The sequence below is a fragment of the Struthio camelus genome, chromosome 3 (assembly GCF_040807025.1).
Source record: "Struthio camelus isolate bStrCam1 chromosome 3, bStrCam1.hap1, whole genome shotgun sequence".
NCBI lineage: Eukaryota > Metazoa > Chordata > Aves > Struthioniformes > Struthionidae > Struthio > Struthio camelus.
This window is the reverse complement of record NC_090944.1, coordinates 111807415-111822441: the sequence shown is the minus strand read 5'-3', so window position 1 is coordinate 111822441 and position 15027 is coordinate 111807415. Positions and strand designations below refer to the sequence as shown.

At 37.7% G+C, this 15027-nt stretch overlaps 1 protein-coding gene across 10 annotated transcripts in view; it reads left to right on the top strand.

Annotated features, from left to right (window-relative positions):
• The window catches only part of MTA3 (metastasis associated 1 family member 3), a 159515-nt gene that overhangs the window by 5993 nt on the left and 138495 nt on the right, over positions 1-15027 (top strand). The gene's annotated exons all lie outside the window — the stretch shown is intronic.

Sequence of the window (15027 nt, the reverse complement as noted above, 5' to 3'; positions counted from 1 at the left end):
GTTCTAGGGAGCTTTACTAACTTTCCAGCCCATTTTTCTTTTCTCGTGTGGCGGCATGGGGGGGGGAGGGGGGGAAAGGAGGAATGCAAAGGATAATAATTTTGTTGGAAATAAAATGTTTACATTTGTTTTTAAAAGATGGATCCTTTTACCATTTTTGATTGGCTTAGTTTGTAGGCATAGTTTGGTCTGAAAAAATTGAGTAAGATTTTTTCCATTCCCAATGTAAGCTTGTTTAGATTGTCCTTTTGTCAGCCCTTTGATGCAAAAGACTTGTTGACGGTCCAGTGCTCTTTCCCTGTGGCATACTCCGTTTGGTGTCAGTAGAATCACCGTGGAATTTTCCATCACGTGATTTCTGTGTTGAAATTTTTTTTTCCTGATGAGAAAGTAAGAATTTAATTTCTGGTTGGTTCAACAAGCATCCTTAGAATGCCTTTATGCTGGTTAGGTCATAAGGCTTATGACCCATCATTGCTGCAGATAAAGTTTCTCTGTGGACAGCGTCTTCTCTCTACGTAATGTTTTCCCTCTGACCAATCTGTGAGGAATCTATACAGTTAAGGTGCCTTAAGAGATACACGTTCCAGTACCGGGGGCAGTACACAGTGAAAGATTGCTGTACTGGATCTTCTGTACAGCTCATACAGCAGATGTATTTAAATGTCAAATCAATTTAAATGTTTGGATTCTGGAATACCACAGTGTTCTGTTTAAAAATACGATGTATATAAACAAAATATTTGAATGTTTACAATTTGAATGTTTTGTGTAGCTAAACATGTTGATACTTCAGCATTTCTACCTGTTTTGTTATGAAATTAATGCTAAGAGAGAAGAATTTCTTAAAGAGTGTAAATTCTAACTCAGTCATTGGTTACTCCAGTGTATAAGTTCAGAGAAATCTTCCAAGTGTTCAACTTGAGCTGTTCTAAATGAAATGTTACGTTCCTAGCAATGTTATTTTCTTCGTTATAGAGGAAAGTGTCCTGACTAATGTACTATTCAAAATTTAGGGGAGGATGGGCAAGGGGGCAGTTCTTGGGTTTTTTTGGTGACTCTTTAGTTTCTAAGGTTTACATTTTGTGATGTAGATCTGGGTCTGTTTTAATAAAAATAAATTTCATGCAAGAATATTTTGGAACTTTATTTAAGAACAAATTTTCAATAACTCTTGAAATTAATTTCAAAACAATTTTAAAATAGATTTAGGAAAAAATAGAATAAACTAGGTCTGTGATACTATCATAGGTAGAGCATGTCCATTTGCTACTTTTTTGAAGAAGTCTGCAAAACAAGTTCAAGATATGTATATTTAAAAACTTAAGGGGAAATAGCAAGTTTTTCTTTAGCCCATTCTAAAATACTCAGACAGAAATTCCCTTAATTTGCAGTATCTGACACTAATCTACAAGGAAGTGATACTTCCTCTGTTTTTTTTTCTAATGTTTCTGGTAATTTGAATGGTTTCTGGCTAATTAACATAGCGTTTTTATTTGTCTACCAGCATCATGTATCACGTCAGTCTAGATCTCAGAATTATTTTAGTTATTTTAGCTAACTGCAGCTGCTGAAATCCGTGGGATTTTTGAGTGTTTTGTGGACTCCTGCAGACATTACTTTTTCCCCCTTTGGCTTCTGTTACTATAAAACAGCGTACGATAAGGCCAAATTAAAAGCCAAAATAAAATACTGGCCAAAATCAGCTTCCTAAGCAGAGTAGCTGAGTTCTAGCAGAAGTGCAATGCCCACCGGCTGAACCACAACCCGCGGTTCAGCGTGAGGTGTCGTGGGTTCGCTGTGAGGAGTTCACTCCTTTCTTTGTGCAGCAGAGTAAGGCTTACTTTATGGAGAAGAGAAGAGAAAGAGATGAGAAGGAGAGAAAAGACAGCAAATGAGTTACTGCAACAGAGGACTGAACTACATAAGAAATGAATTGGGAGATACAGGAAAAAAAGGCACAGCCCATTAAAATGGGAGAAGCACCCAAAATGAGTGGCATAGACATGTTTTCTAATGAAATGTGGTAGTGTGGTAAGTCGAAAGAGAAATTGTCAAATGTAGCTGGATCTATAAAATCTGGCAGATCCTTAAGATAAAGCACGGTTGATGTAAACATTTTAGGGGCAGATTTTAATAGCTGGGAAGGGGTTTATAGTAACTGCATACCATCATTGGTTTTGGGTTACAGCGAAAGGCTAAATTCCTGTTTTTCCTTCTTTTTTAATAGATTTAGGCATTGTTACTTTCCTGAAATTGGCCAGAGTGGCCTGAGCATGAGGCCATTTTTCTACAGTTCCATATCCTTCAAATTCTTTATCTAGTAATATGCTGTTATGTAATACTACACCTGAAGTTACTGTTCTACTGCAGTTTCTCAAATGGCTTTTGTCTAGTCAGCCACCTGGGGAGGAGATTAAAAACAAAGCTCTGCCATCAGAGGTCTTTGTCTTCTGATTTCTTGAGAGAGCTCACCTGGACTCAGGTGTGCTGTGCTCCTGACTAAATGCCCAGAATTTTTTTGGGAATACGTTATGTATGACAAAGTCCACATACTATGTTATTTTAAAACTGACTCTTAGGTCATTAAAAAGCATCACTTCGGTTCATCAGAAAAATTATCTGAGGCATATTAGTTACAGTAACTGTGAGATCAACTGTAAAACTGATACCTTCTGGAAGACAAAAGTGTTAGTCAAAATCTGCTTTTATTTTCCTGTTATTGTTCCATACTGTCTTTGTAGAGATCACTTACTGTCTTTACTTTTCATAGTTGTATTTTTACTTTTTTTTAAAGATATTTTTCTAGCCTTTGGCCCCTGAACAGTCATGTTTCGTGTCTCCTTGCGATGCAAAGTGATTTTTCTACTGCAGAAACCCTGCGCAAAGTACAGGAGAGGCTTCTAGGAGCAGAGAAGTCCTGTTAGTGATTTCTATCAAACATCTGGAGTCTGTACTCAATTCTGACCTTGGGTCTGACACTGATGTGTCATATTCATAAACAAATCAAGTATTCTCTCTGTACTTTAGTGTTGCTAACTGCAAAATAATACTGTTACGAAACCTTCCTAAGGTTGTTGAAAAATATTAAATATAGCTATTTATTTTTCTAATTCCCATCAAAAGATCCAAGCACTTTATAAATAGCTTAAAAAATAAGATTATTTATTTTTGTATATTAACGTCCAGAACGTTACAGGAGTCCTGGAAATGGTTTGTTCTTATGCAGCAGTTTTGCTGTTGTTGAGCTCTCTTTACTTTTATGCAAAGATGCTTTACATTTGTGGAAAAAATACCAAAATTATTTTGCCTGTTGACATTGTAGATTAGTCTCGTGGTAAGTGCCACACGTTCCAGGTGCATCCAAGAGAATGCAGCTGTGAATATTTCACCAGATTTTTGTAAGCATTTTATTTTAGCTGTGCAGCAGTGTGGCAGGTAGCATAGCAGATGGCAAGAAAATGAACTTAACTTGAGAAATACTGTTTACCATATCTAATAATAACACAAATTGCTTATATTAATACTCCCAAAAATTTACAGAACTGAAATGCAAATTGCTTTCATATTTGTCACCAGCTTTCTGAATATATGACTGCTGTTGCATAGTGGTTATCTTAATATTCAGTTTCAGGTAGAACACATGAGAATGTTTGTTTCTGCTTTCTTCAACAATTCAATAAATATACCCTGGAAAGTTTCATTTTTTTTTAGTATTTTTCCTGAGTGCACAGAGCTAAAATAGGAGTAAGGCAATTTGTATATTCAAACTATAAGAAAAAAGCGTGTGTTGCAGGGGAACTTTGGAGGTTGAGTAAAGGACTCCAAAGTAAAATGCCTAAAACGATTCTTGGTTTTTCAGTGTGTAGTTCAAAACACTAATAATCTGGTATTACTGTATTATTTTTGTCCAGTCAGAGGATAACACAACCAAAAGTTCTTTGTTATTGTCCTGTGTCGTTTTCAGTGTAGACTTTCTTGCCTGTCGAACTAGAAAGCTATTATTCAGAAAGGAAATAATATTTTTTTATTTCTGTAATCAAAATCTCTTTTCAAAAAAATCACTTTAAGGTGAGGGACTTTTCCTGTTACTTAATTCATTATGCCTCATAATTAAAAAAGTTTCTTTTGACAGGAGGTTTTATTGGAAAACTTAAAATTGATGACTTTTGTCCCATTGGTGCCCTTGAGAACATGTATTGTCTCCACCATGTATCTTTAGAGGTGCTGTTTGTCTAATGAAAATCAGAGACAAATGTTTATTCTTGCTTCGCATATAATCCGTTTTATCCATTTTCATAATTTTAAATGTTGAAATAATTCATACCATTTTTTAAATTCGGGAAATGCTTATTTGGGAAACTGTTGTATCCTCAGTACAGCTTTTGGAGAATAAAGTAGCACAGTTTCTTTGCAATGGAAACAGACATTGACGCTCTAGGGGAAAGGGTGTTCAGAGACACTGATTCAGTTGCTCCTTCAAGGGAATTAAAGCCCAGAGGAGCTGCCTTTTCAGCAAGTGGTCTTTCCAATGAGGAAAAAGATCATTGTATCTGTGGTCTTGATACAGATAAAATAGAAATAAAACCATTTGGGTCTTAGTTCCTCATCTTGCAAAAAATTAAATCCTTAGAGCTAAAGAGTTCACTCATTTCATTTCTTTTACAGAAATGTGCAAGTGGCTTTTCCGTTGAATTTAGTGTTCTGTAGAAGGCTTGCATAGGACACAGCTCGTATTTTAATTACACTAGCCAAGAAGGCCGCTTTCTTGCTTGATATCAAGAGAACAGAAGTCTGTTGCCTTGTGATGATGTGTACAACTTTTCTGGATGTTAGATAGCAGGGAGAGGACCTAAGGAGTGGGGTGGCAGAGCTGGGAATCAAGGATAGGAAAATCTTTTGGAGGGTTTATAAGGAAGAGGAAGGTTTGGCTGCTAGGTGGATCTGAGGAGTGGGCAAGCAGATTGTGTAACTGGTTCAGTGAGATGCTATTTTCCTAATTTCAAGTCTTCTGTAAACATAGGCTGGGGTTTGCAGTTTAGCTGTGTTTTTCCTCTGTGAGTACCAAAGAATTAAGATAAAATAATTTTTGACCTCACGTTTCGACCCTGCTTTCTTTGAAGAAAAGACCAGGCTTTCAAAAGTTTGTGAGCAAACCATGAGAAGATTTTTTATGTTTATTTTGAAGACGGGGTGGAGAGCAAAGGCAAAAACAAATTTGGTAAGCCAGGAGAGTTTGGGAGAATGAGTTCTAATGTTTTTCTTGCTTGAGACTGGAATTTTACATATTTTACTTAGTTTACATATCTCTATTAGTTGACTGTAAATAAGCACTAGCAAATTCAACTATGATATGTATTATCTTGCTTCTGGGTATCCTGAAATCTATGATGGGGGTAAGACATACCTTCAGACCAGTGAAGGATGATATAGATAACATTGTGTAATCAATGGCAGAGTAGCTTTTATGCTAGGGCATTTTCATATTAGCGTACCTGTCACTTTCACTGACAAATAAACTGGAGAGATTACTTTTCATGGGGAAGACAGGCCCTTTTTACAGAGGAACATGATTTGTCCTTCCTTTACCCAAGAGAATGACTTCAGTTGAAATTTTTTGGGGGAGGGGGGGTGGAGAATCCAGAACTTGCTGAAATAGAGAAAGCCTTATCCAAAACCATGTCCTTGTCAGCAAGTACGAACTTGTCTCAAGGCTCACAGTTACCCTTTTTGAGGGTGCTTTGGGTAGTCTTAAAAATTATGTTTTGTTCATTAGAGTTTATGCAGGAACTGCATATTGCTTCTTCCCCCCCCCCCCCTTTTTTTTTTCTCTGAATAATAACAGCAATAAAGAGACTGTAATGAGAAGCTTTTTGCCTCTGACAATATCGGAGTCTTCATTTTGTGAATGACATTTTATAATTAGTAGTTACCAGTAGTGTATATTGTCTCATTAACTAGTTTACTGTCAGCTCTAAGTGTCTTGTGGAATAATTAACTGCTGTGGCCGTTCAGCCAGCTTCGTTGGTGCAGAATGTCTAGCTAGATTGTGAATGTTAATGAACATCTCCTAATGGAGTGAATGGGTTCCTAGCTAAGGTCATAATTTTAGGAGGTCTTAGCTGTAATGGCAAATTTGCATTGATGCTTTTTTTTTTTTTTTTTTTTTTACTTGAGCATGTGGTCTTCATTTAAGTATGTAGGATTTTGCACATATGGAAGTATTTTGTCCATTCTGTGCAGCTTGTTTGTGTCACTACATCTGAATTTTTGCGTGAACAGAATTAGTAGCCTCATCTATTGATCTCTGTTGAATAGTTAAATAATTCCTCATATTTGAGGCAGACAGCATTCACAGAAAATTGCTAAGCCACTGTGTTTTCTCTACATTCCCCTATGTTCTTCAGGACTTTTTCCCCCTTAATCAATTTTAAATATGTCTGTCAATATTGCCAGATTACTTGTTCAGATTTTCTTTCAATATGTAGAAAATATGCAACTGGCATCTCTCAAATACTATTTTTTTTGTTTGTTTCGATAATGCAGCTAGTTGTGCTGACCAGTGATCCTATTTCTCTTTTTCTTGTATGACCTATAAAAAATTAGTGACATTGATATTACTGATCATATTACTGTTAGTATCTCACTGAGATAAATGGGATGCTTCATGCCTCTTAGATGTCATGATCTCAGATATTTCTACTTCTTTTTTCCCCTCATTCATAATTTTAAGTGATTTTTCCCATCCTCTTCCCAATACACCCACACCATACCAAAGCACCTGAGGCATAAGTTTTAGTCTACAAAAGCATTGCTAGGTTTTCCCTATCTTTGAAGATATAAACTGCATCTCTAAGGAGAACTTTACAGAGTTCTCTGATATACTTGAATCAATAGTTTATATCATTTAGGAGTCTGAATGACATAAACCCTCTAGTAAAATAGACTCTTTTGCTATTATACAGGGCAGGTAAATGCACAGAGCATGGGTGAGGCCTTATGGTTTAAAGGCTTCCAAGCAGTAATTCTTGAATATGTCTATATCATACAGTGGGTGGAATGAGGTTGGTAATAGTTGCCCTCGGTAATACAGCTGCATGCCCATAACTTCACACAGTGTGACAGAGGCAGAGCTTTTTAGCTTGGGTAAAGCACTGTGTGAAAATAGATGCAGCGCTTCCTACCCAAGCTGATTTGTGGTGTGAGATATTATGGAAAAGTAGAAATAGCAGATGAGATTCATATGTAAAGTACCACTGTGGTTTGTTCCCGTATGTATTCAGTTTGACATGCCCTGGTCCGCATGGAGTAGTAGTGTGGCTGGCCTGGAGTAGTAGAGTGGTTGGCCTAAAGTAGTAGAGTACGGCTGTGCTATTTAGAAACATAATTTGTCTGTTTGTTTGCTTTTTCCCTCTCAGCTAGTATTCGTAACTCTGTCTGTGCAGGGGAAACTTTGTAGTGCAAACCTGCTGTTTGATTCTGCACGTACTACACAAGTGCTTCTGTGAGGATCCTGGCGGATGTTTTTTTTACTGACGCAGCACATATCACACCCATGAGCAAAACAGGTTTAACTAGTAAAAAAAGTTCAGTTTTACCAGTAAAACTCTGTTCTGCATTATCACATTCCTGAAAGATTTTGGGGAGCGAAGTAGTTCGTTGTGACTGTCACTGGCTGTCTGAATCCAAAACTTGCTTGCAGATTTATCATAGAATGAGATGAGATTGCATAGTTATTAGACTATGCATGGAACATAACCTATGCGTGCATCCAGAGGTTATGTGAACACATGTATTTTCTGCTCATGTGATAGGTTAAGCATCTGTCAAGAAACAGCACAACTAAATTAACAATCTTTCCATTTTGATATGCCACGTGATGGACTTAAGTTTTCATTTGTCTGTTTTTGTTTGCGTGAAAGACTGTGGCAGCGATACGCAGCACTGAAGCTAATGTCTTGTTATGGTTCCCTGTAATAAAAGTGCAGCCTTGTTTTGACTTAAACCAGTGTAGAAATTGTTAACGTTGACAGGATGAGTGACCCGTATGCTTGTGCCACGTAGTGCTGCGGCCCTTTCCTGTGTGAGGGTTCTCTTAGGCCAGATCCGTTACCGATGCTGTTGTCATGAGTGAAATCCTGACAGTGTTACTCTGTCCAAGAGGCCAAGGTCTCTGCCAAGTATCGTACAAGAAAAAGGTCTTTGATATAATGACAGCTTTTATATTTATTTTATCCTTCAAAGAGTATCTAGCTTCGTATACGTTCATAATGCTCTTCCCTATCATTTTTCTTTTTTTTAAATTTTTTTCATAAAAGGAAAAAATAGCAGGATCAGAATACTGAATATTTTTTATGTAAGAAGCGAATAATGGTGATTGTTGATATTTTACTTGATACTATAGCAAAAATGGTATTTGACTATATTAAATACAGTACAAAATACTAAAAGTGGAAAAAATTTGTAATCCTTAGTTTACTTGATCTTTATTACCCTTACCTTAATTAAGACAAATATGCTATATATTTTAAAGGTTTCACTAGTTTATGCAATGTGATGTTTATTCCTGTACTAATTTTTCACTGGCATCTGAATTAGTGATTTAAAAGGTTTTAATGATTTTAAGTGATCTCTATTCATATCACTTTAATTTTGTCAGTGCACGTGTGTGTTTCCCATTAATTGGAATCTTAAGATCAATGTACACGCATCAGGAAAAGAAGTAAATTTCTTCTAAGCCCAGCTGAAGATGGAAAAAGAAATTGACTATACAGTCTTATACAGACCATCAGAATAACTTAACGCCTTTTGCTTTGCTCATCTCATCAGGTCAATAAACCAAAAAGCTTTCTTACCATGCTGGCATTGAGTAGACATTTTCTTGGATAATTTTTTTCTCGTTTCAACATCCTGGACGTAGTGCTGTAATGTGTCTTACTTAAGTTTACTGAAGAACAGGATATACAGATCCTTCATATGTGCAGAACAAACTCACCTTTTCTTTGCTTTTTTTGCCGTTCTTCCTCTCCTCCCCTTTTCCCCCGCCCCCAAATCAGACAAAATTCTACTGGAGAAGATAAATAATTTGTATTCTATAAGCAGAATCGTATGCCATCCTGAGTAGGGATACGAAAGCCTTGGTGCAATCTGTGCCTTTTCTTATCTGCCAACGAATTTTTGAAAAGCTGTTTACCTGCTACTGAGGATGTGAATTGTGTGTTAGAAAAGCAATACAGATTTTTCTGAGACACTGATTGTCATTATCACACACTGAAAGAAAATGCCAGTTTAGATCTTAACTGTGGACTCTGGGTTCTTACAGAAGACATGAGATTTTTGAGGGTCTTCATTCTTTAAATGATGCATAGTTCAATATTTGCAATACATTTTATTAAGGAGTGGCAACTATGCAACTTGTCAGCTACTTAGATCAGACACACCTGTTGTCTTTCCTAAAAGAAAGACTGTCTAAAATAAGATACTATGAGTAGGAAGTCTGAAGGAAAATAATGAAAATCCGAGTGATGGGCAAAGTGGCTAATAGCACTGGTCTTATGAAAATGGAATATACAGATCTCTCCTTCCTTCTCAAAACCAGATCTGATAATTCTGAAGAGTTGACATGTGTCGCCCTAATTCCTTGGTAACAAGTGGCCGATACAATGTATTTACTGCTCTGAAGGAATGAATTTTCTTTAGCATGCTCCGTCTCCCATCCACCTGGCATTGTTGCGGATAGCCTTTGAATTTCTTGCGCAAGACACCAGGTTCCAAAACTTCTGCTATGGCAGCATTGGATCCCACACTTGAAGTATCTGAGAGTGGTCTGTCAGGCTGGATTTGAAGGCAGAAGTAAAGCTTTTCACTTTCCTTCCTACTCCAGCTCTAAATGTATATACACTTACAAAAATTACTAATCGGCTTCTGATTCGGCTGATGAGCTTGATACTAGTAGTTGGATATTGAAAATGCTCATTGTAACATACACAGCTGTGTCCATTGCTCAACCTTGAGCGTGCTCTTTGCTACCTGCACCAATGAACTGCTTAAAGAAACACTGCACAGGACTGGAGCTTCACACGTTATAAATTGCAGCAACCTATTGTATGGGCATGCACGTGACCAAACACTTTGAGTCCTGTAACAGCATATTTTCTCTTCTGGAAGAGTTTGCATTTGAATAGTTGAGATAGAGACCAAGTAAGGGGGAGTCAGCGGAAACTGAAAAATCAAACTTAGACGTATGGCACAGATTTGCCATCTCTGTTTCACTATACCCAGCCTGTCACTGTTTTTATGCTTTTGCAAGATCCTCCTGTTTTGTAGTAGTGACACAAACTAGTTTGCAGTGATAACGGAACGGAAACCTAATGTGTTTACTGCTGTATTTATTCATGAAGCAATTTATTAAGGTATACTTATTACTATAGCATGTTATGATTCATATTACTTTTAAAGGTAATCCTTGCCTGCCTTGTACCCACAAGCTACTTGCTCTCGAAAATCTGCAAGACTAATTATCCAAAACCCATCCATCATATTTAGGAGGAGAGAGTTTCCTAGTAGTGAAAACTGAGGTAGTTTTCATTAAATGTTTTTGCCACAGGCCTATGATAAACATGAGATAGTTACCAAGTTGGTTATAACTGACTGTCATTCTGGGAAGTAAATGACTATTATATTGTAACATACTACTTAGAAGTACTCTTAAAAAAAAAAAAAAAAAAAAAAAGATCTTTTTGGCATGATTTTCAAAATAATCCTACATTAATGGGGAGTTGTTTTTGTGTTTTAGTTCCTAATGGTTGTTAAATGTAATTATTCCTTTGTTTTGTCACCTTCTTTACCACAATGATGATGATGTGGTGTGGGAGGGTCACCCAGATAACCTTGTAAGAAAAATGGATAACCTCTGAGAGGCTGTGTGTCTATCAACTCTACCTAGAAGAAGTTAGATGTACGCCTGTTCACTGTAAGCACAACCAAAGAGCCTTTTTATTTTATCTGCAGAATTGCTCAGACACACATTACATAGTAATATACTATCTAAATGACCTGTAATACCATAGAAATTATGCTTTAAATTTCTAATCCTACCTGACAGTAACAGCAGATATAAAATTGATTTTACATGTTCTGACAGCAATCTGTAATGTCAGACATGTCAATCATGTACTGACAGACGTGGTGTAAGTGAACGCTTTCTCAAAATAACTATGTGCAGTCTGGCTCATAAAGTTGATTAAACTGCTTTACTACAGCACCAGGAGGTTAAATATTACAACCAAGTTAGTACAACGCACTGTGTGGCAAGAAGCCTCCTGTAGGCTAAGCGAATTGGCCAACTGTTCAGCTAAGAGAGCTCTTTATTTTCGGTCTGAATAGAATAGTTCATACAGTTAGACTTAACATTTGTCTTCAGTACTCGTTTTGGCAGTGAAGAGGTTTACTCCCTTTTCCCCCAAATTTGTATTTATTATACTTACTGCTATAGCATCCAACTGCAAAATGCATATTCTATGCTTCTGCCACAACCAGCTAGGTTTAAAAGAGACTGATGCACAGCAGTGTTTCCTTTGATCTCTGTGGTAATCTTGCTTCTGTTTGGCATGCTCAGCTTTTTATCTAGGTTTTAAAATAGTTGGCAATGCGTATGATGCATATCGTTTTCGAGCTGAGCATAGAAGAAAATGTTATACAGGAAAAGGTATACAGGAAAGGAAAAATGTTTAGAAACTATTTTGAAAGTAAGCCCTAGTGGTCGTCTTTGAACTGAAGTTTGTACTAATTTAAATTAAAGTTAAAGGTACTTTAACAAACTTAATGAAACTGATGTAACTCTGCAAATTGTGATAGTGATTTAAATCTCTCTGTCTAAGCTTGCATAATCTAGATGCAGCTGAGTTGAGATACAGTTTCAAAATTAGAAGCAATTAAATTTAAGAGGTAGGAAATTTAGTGCACCACAGTTTTTGGCTACACTGCTGATTTAATTCGGCATCAATCCTTGCTCCTGTTGAAAGGAGTGGTCCGATTTTTCCCCTCTTACCTTCCGAATTCCAGTCTCTTATTTTTGTCCTTTCCTTTGTGGTAGGACTAGTATTTGGGGGGGGGGGGGAGGGGGAGGAGGCACACACCCAGGAGTTTGGCCAAGGGATTGATCTGGAGGGCTGGACAACTGGGTGAAGAAAATACTGGTTGCATGGTTTGGCTAAGAGGGTAGTGATTAGTGGGTCCCTGCCTGGAGGAGGGCTCTATACTGTGACCTGTCTTAGTCAATGACCTGGAACAGGCAACACAGTGCATTCTCATCAAGTTTGTAGATGACTCCACATTGGGTATACCAGTTAACACACACAAGGGCAGGGCCATCAGTCAGAGAGACCTAGAAAGCTGGAGGTACGGGGCCAACAGGAACCTGAAGAAATTCAGCAAGGACAAAGGCGAAGTCCTGCACCTGGGAAGGAAACCCCCCTGCAGCAACACAGACTGGGGAGCAGCTCTGGGGAAAGGTCCCCAGGGTGATGGCAGGCAGCAAGCTGGACATGCCAGCCAGCAGCATGCCCTGGTGGCAAAGCCCAGAATGCTGCTGGCCTCCTTTGCCCTGCCTTTGCCCAGGAGCATAGCCAGCAGAGGGAGGAAAGTGATCGCTGTTACTCAGCACTTACTAGACCACATCTGGAGTACTGTGTTCAGTTTTAGGCCCCCCAGTAGGAGAAATGTGTTGATAAAGTGGAGTAACTTCAGCGGAGGTCACCAAGACGTCTGGTGCAACTGAGCACTTGCCCAGCGAGGAAAGGCTGAGGGAAATGGGGTTATTCAGCTCAGAGAAGAGATGGCTTCAGATGAGAGCAACCAGCAGCCTCCTAGTGCCTCTGGGGAGGTTATTGAGAAAATAGAGCCAGGCTTTGCAGAATGTTTTGTAGTGGGAGGACAAGAGGCAACAGGCATAAATTGAAACAGGAGAGGTTTAATCTGAATATAAGGGGGAACTTTTTCATCATGAGTAGGTTATCAGAAGAGTAAGTCTCTGTCCTTGGAGATTTTCAAGGCTCAACTGCATAAAGCCCTGAGCAACCTGTTCTGACCTGGTGGCAGAGCCTGCTTTGAGGAGAAGTTTGTATGAGAGACCTCCAGAAGTCTCTACCGATCTGAATTATTCTGTGTTTTCCTGATTTTGTGGAAACAACAACCAGCGATTTGTTCGGCCAAACAGTAGCTGAAAATATCTCTGTCAGCAAGTTAGTGGCAGTAGAGGAAGGAACGTTCCTCTTTCCTTTTAAGATTGCCTGTGGTGTTTAAACTAATTCTTGCTTTCTGTTACAGTGGATGAGGGGAGCACAAGGTTGGTTATTATGACTTAGATAAGGTAAAGTAATATACTGGAGGAGATTAACTTGGTTGCTGGCTGATGTTTAACCATAGAGTGGTTTGAGTCACATTTAAACCATTGTAATTGTTCTTCAGGATTTTTTTTTTTTAGTTACTTTTCCATTGATATAAAAGGTATTTATTGTGCTTCTAGAGACTTGTGCTCAGTTAGTTTTGATATCTGTTTTAGAAACGAGCAGTTCTTCCTAGAAGCAAGCTTAGGTAACCACAAAACTGTAAACAGTGCTACCTACAAAGACGAGGTGGCGTGGACGGTTGCTGTCTCTTGTTCTCAAGGTCATTAAGTAGAACATCATTTTCTAACTGAGTCCTGTAAATTAAATGGAAGAGGAAAAGAGCAAAGTTATTCACTTTTTTTTTTTTTTTTTGAGTGGTCCGTTTTGTTTTATCATAGCATAACGCATATATAAAATGAGTGAGGACTGCAGTTTCTTCCTAGTATCCGTTGTCTGCTTGACTCAGTTAACTCTTACAAGGGTTTTGCATCAGAGAGCAGAAGGGAGAGGATAAGTCTGTACCACTGCCAGTGGAAACATCATGAGATCATTCTGGCTCTCAGGAGCAAAGTAAATATTTGCAATTGTTGATTAGAAAGCCATTGTATAATAGATAAATCTAGAGCTTTAAAAGCTCACAGGACTTCCCTGCTTTTACTCTCTAGGATTTTTCTTTTACATAATGAAATGTTTTTTACAGACCAGGAAAAGTACTACAAAGCAGTATAATCTTAAACTTCACCCAAGGCCTGCGGGCTTGTGTTAGTTTCAAAATCTGATGATATTAGTCTTTGTACTTGTATATAAAACTTTCAGTGTATTTTAAAGTTGCACAACTTGGAATTGAATTTTATTTTTCTCTCTAATCTCGGAATGATGAGGCCTACATATGTCATCCTTGTATTTCTCTATGAAAATATTTATTCACTGTGAGCCATGGCTTTCTTTCACTAAGTACTGAAAAAGTGCTTATCTTAGTGGTACTTTGTGATTTCCTGTAGGTACCTTCTGCTTCACTCTTTTGACAGGAATAATGGCAATTAAATTTCATATGCATTGCAAATATGAGGCAAAAAAAGTGAAGAGGTGGAATCTCTAAAAGTACAGGAAATTCTTCACCAGTCTTCTTCTGATAGGTCTTAAGGTCTGACCTGTGCAAACACCTAGTTCAAAAGTAGCTGTTTACAGGTTTGTTCAGATACAGAATTATTTATATCACTATGAAGCAGGTTGGTTAGATATTTGGTTTTCTGACTTCTTTGTGCTCTCTGGTTCTTGCTTCCTAAATCTAGCTTTGTTATTCCTAAGGCAAACTCTTATTAGTATGACTGCATACTAATACTACTGTTAGTTTTGCTTTATAATGGTGAAGAAAAAAATAAATTATAAATTACATTGTGTTAAGAGCGGAACTGAGCTGTGTCTGACCATGATTTGTCCTGCTTACTACTTACATAATAAGCAGTGTTATGTCAGATAGTTACGTCAGATTGTCATGAATAAAACATGTGTGTGTTATGTTTCTAGAAACAAAATACAGGAACATAACTTTATATGTTTAGGCTTGGAATGTTGTAAGGGATGCATATAAGAGTTTTAATTTCAGCTTCACGCTTTTAAATCAACCCTTTCTTGGGTC